Raw genomic sequence first — 15,018 nt, 5'->3', positions numbered from 1 at the left:
TCTTACATATGTCACATATGTAATAACAACGTAGGAGTCTATTTAAACATGGTATAGTCTATAAGCTATTAATCGAGAAAACTCAGCATCAGTATGCAACTCGCAAATATCTCTTCTCTCTTTCCTATCCCTCTCTTCCCTCTTCTCCCTATTCTCTCTTCCACATCTCTCTCTATTCTCTCTTCCTCATCTCTCTCATCCTCATCTCCCTCTTTCCTCACTTCCCCATCACTTTATTCTCTCACTTCCCCATCTCTTTCTTCTCTCACTGCCCCATCTCCCTCTCTTCTCACTTCCCCATCTCTCTCTTCTCTCACTTATGTTACATAATGAAATAAAACATACGAGTCCATGTAAGCATGGTATAGATCATAATCCATTACTCGAGAAGACTCAGTATCACCTGTGCGCAGCTTACAAAAAACAATTGTGAGAAACATATATTATGCAGGAAATGCATACCTTTGTTGAAAAAACAAAGCATAGCCGATGCAGGATGAAAAGCTTCAACCACCTCAACATCTGAGTTACCACTGAAGGCATAGCATGAATGATAGTGGGTGTCTGAGGGTGTCATTACTGAGAAATGTCAAACAAATTCAAAACCTTACATTTGAAAACAGGTTTGCATTCCTCCACTTAAGGTGACGTTATCATTGGAAACAATAAAAACAAACTGTTTCGATGTAGAATCTATCAATTGAATCGTCAGAGCAGAACAGAATGGTTGTTTTGTAGCCTGAGTTTCATGCAGCTTCTAGTTTTACCAGGTGGAAACACTGTCCATATAATGTGAATACATGCAGAATTAGACAGTAAGAGGCCCCTGACATTAGGCTTATACTAAAAATAGTAGGGGCTTTTAACAGCTTGCCAACTTACAGGCATCCTCTGCATAGCAGTATGAATAGCCTTAAAAAAAAAAAAACCCACTCTGTGGTAACGAGAGTCATATTTCTGACCCAAATGCCCTAAGTGAAGCCGTTAGTCTCATCTGACTGACCCAAGGGCTGGTGCTGGTGTGACAGGGAGGCTTCCAGGTGTTCAAAGCAGATGTCAAGCTTTCAGTTCATGGCTCGGTGGGGGGGAGCAGACCCACGTGAGACAGTATCAACGGCTGTAATGTTCAGTTTGAGGAGCGTCATTCTCTCTGGGAGCAGGAAATGGTGTCCATTCTCAGACCAGACCATTAATGTCATGTAGAGCAGCCATAGCATCTCTGTGACTGCACACAGCCGGACTTTAGCAGGGCAGAACTGGGTGACTCTTAGTGAAGCCGTCCAAGGCCATATAAAATGGAACCACGTACTAACAAAAAGGACACAAGATCATCAATGTCTCTCTTTACCTTTGGCCTAATTGTAAAACAAATTAGTGGGAAAAATGTGGAACACTAATCCATCATCATGTGAAATGTTGAGTTAATTTAAATAATTACCTATGGGTTGAAATCAAATTAACAATAACATTAGAACTAAAGTCAGTTAAAATTGGACTTGCACGGATCAGAATCTAAGCAATACACCATTTTCCAAGCTCTGTAATGAAAAGGATAACAAGATTAGGTACATTACAGGAGTGTTAAAACACCCAAACATTCACACCTATCTTATTCTAGTAGAGATGAGAGGACAAGGTCTAATGTTATGAATGAAATTATCAAGTCAAAGCTTCAGTATTTCATCTTAAGTAGCACATTTAATTAAATAATTAATCTTGAATTACTAATAACTCTAAAGAAGGCAACAATTTACAAAGTGGATAAGGCAAATACTCATCCAAAGTGTGTGGTGTGTGTGTGTGTGTGTGTGTGTGTGTGTGTGTGTGTGTGTGTGTGTGTGTGTGTGTGTGTGTGTGTGTGTGTGTGTGTGTGTGTGTGTGTGTGTGTGTGTGTGTGTGTGTGTGTGTGTGTGTGTGTGTGTGTGTGTGTGTGTGTGTGTGTGTGTGTGTGTGTGTGTGTGTGTGTGTGTGTGTGTGTGTGTGTGTGTGTGTGTGTGTGTGTGTGTGTGTGGGGGGTGTGGGGGGGGGTGTGTGCGTGGGTGTGTGTGAGCAGCTTGTCTGCCCAAGGTTTAAAACATTTGGGACAGCAGTGAGAATGTTTATGAGAAATAATTCGTAGCTTAGACTAAACTCGAAGGAAATTAGACTGGAATTTTTTTTAAAGAAATCAAAACACTTGTACATTAATTAAAGACATTTCACATTTAGCTTGAGCTGGTTCAATACTCTCTTTATGGTATTTAAATTGGGCTCAAGTAGAATCCCTTCATGGACTTGGTTAGCAACACAAAGTGATACTGATCTCTGTCTGTCAGGATTTGGAAGTCTCATGATTTATGGTGTGGGCCTGTGAAAGAGAGGCCCTTGGAAAACAACATTGTCTTCGAACTGCAATTACTGATCTTAAAGAGATTGCAACATTATACTTCTTTAAAAAAAATTGCTCAATTCATTTAACACATTTATTATGCATACAATAAAAACCTCAACAAATATACTGATCCTGGCGTAAACAGCGACCTTTACTCTATTGTTCATATGCTCAGTAGTTTAACAACTATTAGAATTGTAGTCATGTCTGTAGACCAATTGTACTAGAAATAATTTGAAACTGTTTAATAAAGAATGTTAAACTATATTTGAAAACTGTAATTGAACTTCAACTTATATTAATTATCTGATTCCAGTGGCCAGTTGGAATAGACCAGGGGTGGCCAACCAGTCAGAGGTTAAGAGCCACATTTTTTCTATGTTACTGCAAAGAGCCACATCAAACACACAGTCACTGATATTGTTTCAGTTTTTCTGGAGACAAGATTTCAACCACGTCACTGATGCATTTTTGTGGCATTGGGATATATATTTTTTAAATCCTCTGGAGCAGAGAGAGGCGCTGTGGATTATTGTTATTGATTAATGCATCAGTGTTTCTTAGGGTCAAAAACACTAAACCCACAACTTAAGATGAAAGCATTTAGTTTATTTAATAAAAGAGCACATGTTCAATGTGAAAAGTGACAGTAGTTATATATATATATTTTTTTTTAATTATATATAACACCTTGAATTTCAGGGGGGGGCTCCGTTGGCGGGGCACAGCGCCCCTCCAAGACAATGGTAGGGGAAACACTGGATAGTGTTTAATCAACGATAGGTTTCCCCCCCCTCAAAGGTGATTGGTTCACTGCATTGCAGGTATTATTGTGATTGGCTCTTGGGCCACATCAAAATTAGACGTGCTGTCATCCTCTCATACTGACACCTGACACCACACATACACACCGGGAGCCGGGACGAAAGTAACACGGGACGAAAGTAACACGGGACAAAAGTAACGGAGCGATTTTATCCGAGCCCAAACAACTTTGACCGGCCAAATTACGTCAGAATTATCAGCATTCAATACTTAACATACCTACTGAATACCAGGTTTAACTGTCAGGAGTAGTGTTGTCACGATACCAACTTTTTGGTTTCGATACCAAGTCAAGAATTGCGATTCCGATTATTTTTCTTAAAAAAAGGGAAACAGTCTTAAATGTAATTGTGCTTTATTTCACACCAGAACCATAACACAAACTTTTAAACAATGAGAACAATAAATAAAATAAATGACAAGAATTCGTATTAAAGGTGGGATAGGTAAGTTTGAGAAACCGGCTCGAGATCGCTAGAATTTGAAAATACACAACCGGAGAAAATCTGCCACTTCCTTATAGAGCCCCTCCTCCAACACACACGAACACGCACATGACCAATGAGGGCACGAGATAAGTTTGTGCCCCGATGGAAGGCTGACAGGCAGGTAGGCCATCCAATCGATTGGTTGTACTTTTTACAGTATTACGGCTTCTACAGATGACATTTTTTTATGGATTTTTTGTCAAAGCACTTAAGATATTCATTGCTATCGGGATGTAAGAGCATTCCATGGAATATAACAAAAAGTGTATCTCGAGCCGGTTTCTGAAACTTACCTACCCCACCTTTAAATCAAATTAATACATTTCTCACAGACGGGCCTCGTGGTGTCCGTAGGCTTGCCCTCACTGTCAGAGATATAGCTAAAATACATCAAAATGTCGCTTCTGGCGTCTTTTTTGTCAACAAGTCGAGGCGCAGCGGCAGTTGCACTCCCACTTGCAGCCATGCTTCTCGTTTTCTCACATGCCCTGGCAGCTAGCGTGCACGAGAGAGGGGAGGGACTTAGAGCGTGCTTGAGAGGGAGGGACTGCAGGCACGGCTGCAGTGCAGGGAGTGGAAGCAGAGCGCTGAACACACACGGCTCTTATTAAAACGGCGCTTTCTCATCGGAGTACTTTCCCCCGTCATTCTTAAAGTACCGATACTAATGAAACGGAGGAATCGTAACGTTTTTAACGGCAGGGTATCGCGGTATACCTTTCAAGTATCGGTACACCGTGCAACACTAGTCAGGAGTCAGTGTCTCTCCCCTAAACTCACACATACAATTCGATATGAACGGAAGAGCCGCATGAAACTAGGCAAAGAGCCGCGGGTTGGCCACCCCTGTAATAGACAATCAACAAAGTTTCAATTTTGCAGCAACAGTGCAAAACGTTTCAACAACAATTAGTATTATGTCTGAGTCTAGTTCTGTCTTGCTTTGTTTCGGAATGTGTTCAATACATTACGTTTTTTATTCATTATTACCATACAATACATAGATTAAGAATAAATGAAACAAACAATACAACATTGACCTAATTGAGCAGACAGATTTTTTTGCAACCCTGATCTCTTCAGGCAGGTATTTATGACCAGCAGTGATGCCTCTGAGGGTCTCAGGGTGTAAGACGGGGCATAGGGTTTATACAAGTTCACAAATATATCTTAACATACCAGCAATACAATTTAAAATGTATTGTTAAAGCAATATCATCTTATTTTCTTCCTACACCAACAGCGCACACCCTGAACAGTGTGCTTCTTGTTTACATTTTCCTCTACACACTCAGATGCAGGACATAAAAACACTCTTTTGCTATTTATTTTCATTTTGCAGCACTTTTATACTATATAATTTTGCTTTACATCTTTACATTATTTACTTTTCTCAATTCATTTACTTTTGGTGAGATAACTAAAGTGTAGTTCATTTTACCCTGGCTATGGACTGATTAATTATTAGTTGTTACAAAGCATACACAAGACGGCGGGTAGACGAACCAATATAGACCCCCCATACAAACAATCAGACAAACAAACATGAACTCGCAATAAACACCAGCGTGACAGCAAAGTTCATCCAGCTCAATTTAGTCCGAATTAAGAGGTTTCAGAGGGGGTAGGGAATTATAGAAATGGAGCACTGTTGTATATATAAGACTATGGACTACGACATTTAGGTTGACCGTTTATTGAACACGTTGTTGCATACGATCCCATGACAACACCACAACAACACAACTGTATCCGGTTCACACATCCCAAAACTCCCGGTGGCACAGTCACACCTGATGTGACACATACATAACATGTACCCCCCCCCCCCCCCCCACAAGGAACCCAATTAACTTTTAGCTATCTACTCTAGATGAACTGGGTAGACTGCCAGTCACCAGCATAGCCATGTGGATTATTCTGCCACGCAACAGACTATGCTCTGAACATTACCCCTGAGAGTCACAAGCTCACAATATAGTCTTCCAAGTATCTTGGTCTGACCCGGACACGGGCCGGGTGAGCTTCAAAACAAACCACTGGCTCAACCGGCTCAGGTGGGAACCCGGCTGGACCCTGCAACTACTCATCAGGAAAAACAAAGTCCCCGTCCTCTCTGGGCCCACGATGGGGGGCGGTGCCACCTTCCGAAGTCGGCTTGCATGCCACCGTGATCCGTCGGCCAGACGAAAGGTGGCTGACCCCAGTTGAGCGGTGACCTTCATCGGCGCCGTCCAGAAGGATAGCAGCTTGTGGTCCCGGTTAGGACGGTGAATCCTGACCCAGTCCCCCACTGTGAAGGGAGGTGCTCTCACCCTCCGTCTCTTGTCGAACCGCTGCTTCATGCAACGCTGAGCCTCTGCAACGCTGAGCCTCTGCAACTCTGGCGCTCTGGCAGGGTGTGGCTGTTGGCGTGACGGCCGCCGGGGCCCGTAGCCGATCCAAAGGGAGCTGCAGCTCACGGCCCATTATCAAGAGGGCTGGGGAGCTGCCGGTAGTTGAATGCGGCGTCGCCCGGTAGTGAAGCAACGTGCGAAGCAGCGCGGCTGAGAACGGAAGACCATCTGCCAGGTGTGCTCTGATCCCGTTCTTTAGGGTTTGGTTGAACCTTTCCACCCCCCCATTTGCTTGCGGGTGGTAGGAAGCTGTACGGATGTGTTTAATCCCCCTCCCTTCCACAAAGGTGGCAAACTCAGAGGAGACAAACTGTGGGCCGTTATCAGTAGTGATGGCGTTAGGACTGCCCCACCGAGCAAACAGAGAGGGGAGGAAGTCTGTGTCCACCCGAGCCGTTACGGACCCTGTGGCGACCACCTCTGGCCATTTCGAATGGAGGTCGTAGGCCACCAGGAGGAAGCGTTGGTGGTGCGGGACGCCATGCAGCTCCCCACAGATGTCCAGCTGCATGTGCTCCCAAGGCACGCGCGGCCGCTGCAGGGGCGGTGGGAGTGGCGGGCCAGTTTTGCCGCTGACCAGGCAGGCCGTGCACTCCTTCACCATTGTCTCTATATCTCGATCTATGCCCGGGCCACCACACCAAATCCCTGCTGCGCTGTTTTACCTTCACGATACCCAGGTGGCCCTCGCGCGCCATAGAAAATACACGGGCCCTGAGGTCGATGGGAACGAACGTGCGGAGGCCCCGGGCCACGCAGACACCGTTCCAGCAGGTCAGCTCGTCCTTGACCCGATGAAAAGACGCCAGCTCCTCCGGGAACTTCGCAGGCCATCCCTCCTGGATGTAAGTGCGGAGCCGGGAGAGCGTGGGGTCCTCCTCCGACGCGAGCCGAAGGTCATCCAGAGAAACCGCGGCCTGAAGCGGGGCGTGGAGCATGAGTATGAGCTTTGACTCTGTTGCGTCCGGGCCCGCGCCGGGTGCTGGGGTGGGGGTGGTGCGGGGAGCAGGTCAGCCACCACATTCTCCCTGCTGGGAGTAAACACTGTGGTGAAGTCATACGGCATGAGTCTCTCTGACCAGCGGTAGATCCTCAGCGGTTTGTGCCCCAACCCTGATGTAGCAAGCAGGGCTGTAGGAGCCTGATGGTCAGTACGCAACGTAAAATGCCGCCCATACACGTACATGTGCCACCACTCGCATGCCCAGACGCAGGCCAGCGCCTCCCGCTCCCCCACTGAGTATTTCTGTTCAGCCGAGTTGAGGGACCGAGAGGCGAACGCCGCGTTCTGTGCCCCCCTGGATCTGGGACAGCACCGCCGTATTGGACACGTCACAGGTCACGAACGTGGGGCTCGTCAGGTCAAAGAATGCGAGCACCGGCGTTGAGGTGAGCTGCGTCTTGAGCTGGCGAATAGCGGCAGAGCAGGACGGGGTCCACTCCCAGACCGCGTCCTGTTTCAGGAGTTCGCGTAGTGGGGAGGTGGTCAAGGAGTAAGGAAGGAAGCGCAGGTAGTAGGCCGTCATCCCCAGAAACGAGGAGATCTGAGCCGGACAGGACGGCTCAGGCAGGCGCAGCACCGCCTCTACGTTGGAGTGTAGCGGGCTGAGGCCGTCGGTGGTCAGGCGGAACCCCACAAACTCGATGGCTGGAACAGCGAAGGTGCACTTTTCCCCATTGAGTGTGAGGTTGTGACTGGCGAGGACGTCCAGCACCCTCGCCAGGCGTTCGTCATGAACGGCTGGTGTAGCACCATGAACCACTATGTCGTCCAGGAAGACGACCACGCCCGGGATGCCGGCGAAGATGGTGGACATGATTTTTTGAAAACAGCTGGGGGCCGAGCTGAGGCCAAATGGCATGCGGGTGTAGCGAAACACTCCGACATGAGTCACGAAAGCTGTAAGGTTGCGGCTGTCAGGATGCAGCGGAACCTGCAGGTAGCCTTGACGAAGGTCTAGTTTCATGAACATGGAAGAGCCGTAGGATTGTGCGGCTAGCTCCTCCACTGTGGACAGCGGATACCTGTCACCGGCCTGCACGGGCGCAGGCCCTAACCCTGCACGGACGCAGGCCCCCTGACTTCTTCTTCACCTCCACCAGGTTTGAAATCCACGGGGAAGCATCAATGCGTTCGATGATGCCCGCGTCCAAGAGTTTTTGCAGCTCGGCGGTGACGTCGTCGTGCAGGGCGAGAGGCAGGCGGCGTATGGGCTGAAGCACGGGGTGTACCTCAGGCTTGAGGAGGGGCTGGTGGTCAAAGGCGGTGAGGCTGCCCAAACCACTGAACTGGGCAGGCCGGCGCTGATGCCACGGCGAGCCAACAGACAAGTTAACTGTAGTCCTACACGACCAGCCTATACACCCGCCATCGTGTTCATCACAACGATGAAACACAGTTTTGTTCTACACTTGCTTGCTACTGCCCACCCGTGATCAATTAGCCTATAATTGTATGTATGCACCCCGGACCGCCACCAGCTGCTCCAGCAACGTAGCGAACGCTTCCAAGCAACGTAGAACATTTTCCTCCAGCAGAGTAGAGTGCTGTGGCGCATCGGGTGATGCACGCATCTCGCGCTGTCCCGGCCTTGCCAGCAATGTAGAAGACGGTCACAAACAACGAGTGCTTTTAGACCATCTCGTTTTTAATAGAGACGGCGGTGGTGTGAGATAAAGATATAGACAAAAAGCTGTGACTTTTTTCCTCTCAGCTGCACGGCTGCAGCCACCCAGACACGGGGGAATATTTACACACACACCCGTGGCTGCTTCTGCAGCCGTGTTTAGAGAGGCAATGGGGGGAAATATCTCGGGCTGCTTATTTTTAACTGCTGTGTTGGCCGCTGAAACTCCCAGAATTCGGCGATTTGTCCAATACAAATCTTTACATTGCTTTCATATAGGGATGCACGATATTGTTTTTTTGAAACCGATACCGATAACTTCCTGCTTCTCAAGACCGATACCGATAACTGATAATAATATAATATATATATATTAAATGTACCTGTAGTTTTTGCACACCTGGTAAAAAAGACTAGTAGTGAGCAAATGACATGAGCATTACTTCTATGAACAAAACAAAGCCAAGAACAGTTTTGACTCTTCAAAGTGACCATATTTATTTTCCCAAATAAAGTTCTTGCCTATTTCAAAAGCCTCGTCGATAAGTAAACGCCCCGGTGCCTTTGCAGCTGGCTTTGGATTCGCCGCTAGTTTAGCAGCGCAGGCGTCTTCGTACGCTTTTAACACACCATCGTAGCAATGGCGATGTTTCAGGTGACTAATCAGGTTGGAAGTATTATAGCTCGTTGCCTTTTTCCTTCCTCGTGGAACTTCTGCATTGCATTTGTTAATACAAATAGCAAGCGAACTATCTAACTCTGAAACTTTGAAACTTTGAAATAGTCCCATACTACCGACGACATGTTTGTTTACTGTCCTGGCTTCACGGCCGCACACCATTTACGTCACAGCCAGGCATGAGTTAGGGAGCGCTGGATTTGTGAAAAACTCCCCTCTTCCTAAACCACTAATACCACAGTACTGGCAAAACGGGAGGAGCCGAGTGAAAAACAAGCGTCCCTCATCCCAATCCACCCACACCGCAGTATTTTTTCTTTTTTTTTACCCAAAAAAGATATTGTATATTATCGGGGCTATTAATACTTTTATCGGGTTTATCGGGATGACGTCATAATTCCTAATATCGGGCCGATAACTATCGGGCCGATAATTATCGTGCACCACTACTTTCATACAGAAGCTCCACTTTACTGATGTATTTCTTTAAGGTTACTCTGAACATAAGCTGTGCATGCTTGTGTGGCACTTTCGTCCCAAGCAGCATACACAGAGACAATCAGCCAAATGTTCATTAACCAAAAAATGAAACACAACCGCTCAGTTTCACAGGTAATTTTAGGATACCGTCAATCACAGATTCTGGTAAGGCAATGTCCAAATGTGGATTTGAAATTACACTTACCAGTTCTGAAGATGTGTTGGTATCCTGCCGACAACGGCAATTTGTAAGGGAAACTTCTGCAGCAATGGAGAGTCAGGACTCAGAGAAACACGAGGAGAGTTGGAGCTTTGATGTCAAACACTGGTAGTTTATTACAAGTCAATGGCCGGAGAATTCATATCACAAGTCACAGCAGCAAAAGGTTCTGACTGCACGGGTGGGTTGTCATCTCAATTCTGCCCAGCCTCTCTCTCGATAGACCTTTTAACTAGTTTACAGAGAGTTAATCGGCATATTGGGGAGGCGTAAACATCTGTGGAGCTTCAGAATTTTTCTTCCACACTTGCCCCTGCTAACATCTCAGTAAATGAGCTAGTAGATCATTTTAATTCAAAAATTATAAATGTTATAGATGCCATCGCTGCAACTAAGGTAAAGGAAGTGACTGGGAATAAAATATCTCCATGGAGAAAGGCCATGACCGTGAGAGCAGAAAAAAGAGTGTTGAAAAGCTGAACGTAGGTGGCGAAAAACAAATCTCCAGGTTCACTTTGAAATCTATAAAGAGAGACTTGGCCTTTATAATTTGGAATTGAAGAACGCACGACAGTCTTTCTTCTCTGACATCATTACCAAAAACAAAAAGAATGCACGTGCCTTGTTTGCTACCGTCGACAGACTAACTAACCCTCCAGTGTCAGTAGCCTCTGAATTTATATCCGCCAGGGCATGCAATGATTTTGCTTCCTTCTTCACTGACAAAATTCAGAAAATCAGACACGCAGTCAGTGCCTCTGCATCAGGTACAGCAAATGTGTTGTCCCAATGTCCACCTAATATCAATTCAAACACCATGACACAATCCCATCAGATTAATGATAAAAACCTAGAGGACATTATTCAACTTCTGAAATCCTCCTCCTGCTGCCTTGATATTATTCCAACAGGATGTTTTTCGTTGCATGGCCTCAGATCTACTTCATATAGTAAACAAATCTCTTCACTCAGGTATTTTTCCACAGGCCCTGAAAACTGCAGTCATTAAACTGCTCTTAAAAAAGAATAATCTAGATGCTTCAGTAATGAACAATTACAGGCCCATATCAAACCTGCCATTTCTAGGTAAAATCATTGAAAAAGTTGTTTTTCAACAGTTGAGTAATTTCTTGCATTTAAATAGTTGTTTTGATGTGTTCCAGTCAGGCTTTCGTCCAAACCACAGCACTGAGACTGCTCTGGTAAAGGTCTTCAATGACATCCACTTAAACACAGACAGTGGCAGAACTTCAGTGTTAGTATTATTAGATCTCAGTGCTGCGTTTGACACTGTTGACCACAACATATTACTCGACCGACTAGAAAACTGGGTGGGACTTTCGGAAACAGTTCTAAATTGGTTTGAATTCTACTTAAAGGACAGACAAATCTTTGTTTCTATAGGTACATACAAATATAAGTTGACAAATATGACATAAGGGGTACCTCAAGGCTCCATCTTGGGGCCTCTTCTCTTTAACATCTACATGCTACCACTGGCTCAGATAATGAAAAACAACAAAATAATTTACCATAGCTATGCGGATGACACACACATTTACGTAACAATTTCACCAGGAGACTATGCTCCAATTCAAACACTGAGTAAGTGCATTGAACAAATCAATGACTGGATGTGTCAGAACTTGCTCCAATTAAACAAAGATAAAACTGAGGTAATGGTTTTTGGAGCAAAGGCAGAACGTATAACAGTTAGCGCTGAGCTTCAGCCTGCAATGTTCAAAACAACAGATAAAGCCAGAAATCTAGGTGTAATCATGGACTCTGACCTGAGTTTCAACAGTCACATTAAAACAGTTATTAAATCAGCCTACTATCACCTAAAGAATATATCTAGGATTAAAAGACTAATGTCACAGCAGGATTTGGAAAAACGTGTCCATGCTTTTATCTTCAGTAGACTGGACTACTGTAATGGTGTCTTTGCAGGTCTCACTAAAAAATATATTAGAAAGCTGCAGCTAATTCAGAACGCCGCTGCTCGAGTCCTCACTAACACTAAGAAAGTGGATCACATCACTCCTGTTCTGAAGTCTTTACACTGGCTTCCTGTGTTGAGAGCTTCATACTATGAAGTAAATACTTAAAACGAAAGTTAATTATAAATCATATATGATCAATCATATTCTTGTATGAACCCATAATGAGAATGCTTCTTGATGGTTTTTGAATATGTATGTATGCTTACAATTTTAGTTGTTGCTGTTTGATAACTTTGCGTTTTAAAAAAGAGGGTGTTGAGAGCTTCATAGTATGAAGTAAATACTTAAAACGAAAGTTAATTATAAATCATATATGATCAATCATATTCTTGTATGAACCCATAATGAGAATGCTTCTTGATGGTTTTTGAATATGTATGTATGCTTACAATTGTAGTTGTTGCTGTTTGATAACTTTGCGTTTTAAAAAGAGGGTGTTGAGAGCTTCATAGTATGTTGAATACTTAAAACGAAAGTTAGTTGTAATCAAATATAATCAATTATATTCTTGTATAACCCACAATGAAAATGCTTCATATTTTAGGTTTTTCTATATTTACAGCATAAACAAAGTGGTTTGTTAAGATTGAGTGTAAGACCTATGATGATTTATGCCCTACTCTCTGCTGTGAGAGTAGGCAGGTTCTTTCCTCTCCTCTCACAGCAGGGAGGGGGGCTCCGGACTTAAGGAGAAACACATTGAGGCCTCAAAAAGGTGGTTATGTCATAGTCATAGAATATGTCTAGTCATGTTTTGTTTTACACAAACTTGGGAAGGTGTGTCATATGCCAGAGCCAATAGAATATGTTGGTTGGGTATAGAGGAGGTGTTTGTGGGTTTTCTATCCGGTTTTTGTAGCATACAAAGACTGGCTTTTTTGGATTTCGGGGGGGAGAGAGGGGGAAACCCCTGGTATACTCTCTCCCGGTAAGCTCTGGCCCTCAGAGCTGGGTTAGATGGCTCTCGGTAAGTGATTGCTGGAAGACGTTGTTAGAACGTACCAGAATACATGATTTAGACTTTTGCTGGAAGACGTTGTTAGAACGTACCAGAATACATGATTTAGACTTTTGCTGGAAGACGTTGTTAGAACGTACCAGAATACATGATTTAGACTTTTGCTGGAAGACGTTGTTAGAACGTACCAGAATACATGATTTAGACTTTTGCTGGAAGACGTTGTTAGAACGTACCAGAATACATGATTTAGACTTTTGCTGGAAGACGTTGTTAGAACGTACCAGAATACATGATTTGATGATTTGAATGAATATGAATTAAGGTTTTAGATACAAAATATAACCCCAGCATGATATGTTTTGTATGATTATAATGTGTTAAAAGGTAAAGACTCTGTATTGGTTTGGACCTACTTTTTCTTCAAATAAACTGATCTCACCTTTTGGATTGGGACAATAAAAGGGAACATCTGTGCTCTCCTCCCCTGCTTCAAAGGTAAGACTGCACCCTGCCACACACATGTTTAGGTAGGAACACACCCCATTTACTGATACCAAAATCCTTCGGGATCGCTTAAACAGATTAAAAAGAGTTGTCTGAATAGAAACAGCAGTTAATTGAACCTGGTTCTTCGGGGAGTTAATAGAGGTGAGATCTTGCTGACGTTGGTGGATCTGAGCCAAGCAGTAAACTTACATAGACTCAGTAACTTCGGTCAGGTCAATTAGTAAGGTCAGAGTAATTTACCGGAATAAATTATCAGGACCTCACCTATACTCTAAACATGGCGCCCAACGTGGGGCACTGTGAAAAGTAATACTTTTACAGAGTCAAAATACAAGAACCAAAACGACCTAGTGAAAATAGTCGATGAGTACAAATCAGCAAAATACAGGCTGAAAGTCTTTAAATACCTACCCGAATCCTAGAATATATGTTTTAACCTAAAAGTGTAGTAATTTAAGTGCATACTATTGCACCGGACTGAGGGTTATATTATATCGGATATTGCTGTCTGTTAAAGATGGCTGATGAGGTTAAAACGCAATTTAATGACTCAGAGCCAACCACACAGGGAGGGATACACAGAAGCAACATCCGGAGCTTCTGCTCGCCCTGGTCAGCTTAGCCCAGACCCACGGGCGTACCGCGACCTAAATACTTTCCTGTCAGACTACCGTTTGGACAGAGAGCAACAAGCAGGTGGTATAATGTCTGAGACCCTACCTCCACCCTACAGGGATAAAAGCTCAAAAATGCCATTTATGAGTATCTACTAATCCTAGAAGAAAACACATTGTTAGACATGATATTCAGGGAAAAGGAATGTTGGAAATAATAAATGTCAATTATTGAAAATCTTAAACTAGTCAACAAACCATGTTCGTGAACCCTGCTAATAGGAAGCTAAAACATGCAGGAGGAATAGCAGTAGCTCAGGCAAAGAGAATAGGTCCTAGCATGAAAGCACAGTGATAATATGATAAGGACTATTAAACTGTCAGAAGGCAAGGTGGTGATCAGATGACCCACACATACTGGTTGTTTTGCATGTACTTTTAAGAGAAAACCTAAGTGGGAACTATCAGCAGATATCAAACCCCAACAATATCTTCAAAACTAATATGAGGAAGTTTTTTGCGAAGCTAAAGCTCAAATACTTTACCAAAATCAACTAAACTATTTTGCTCATGCTTACACTTTTAGAAAAACATCTCCCCCTTTCTCTGCTCCCGAGGTGCTGCAGAAAAACCCAGCATACGGGGTCAGATACAGGTGTGACCTCTGGAGGGGAAGAAAATCTGAACAGACCACAGAGCGATCCATTAAACGTTTTATGGCCTCAGCACAGAGAGGAAGATGGAGATAAGAAACTCTCCCAAAGCAGGCTATCCACCCCCACCCCCACCCAGCACAAGGGAAATAGTGTTCCTCTCACCAAAGAACAAATCAACTCTTGACCAAGTC

The sequence above is a fragment of the Pseudochaenichthys georgianus genome, chromosome 13 (genome assembly GCF_902827115.2).
Source record: "Pseudochaenichthys georgianus chromosome 13, fPseGeo1.2, whole genome shotgun sequence".
NCBI classification, from domain to species: Eukaryota; Metazoa; Chordata; class Actinopteri; order Perciformes; family Channichthyidae; genus Pseudochaenichthys; species Pseudochaenichthys georgianus.
Note: the sequence above shows the minus strand (reverse complement) of the source record.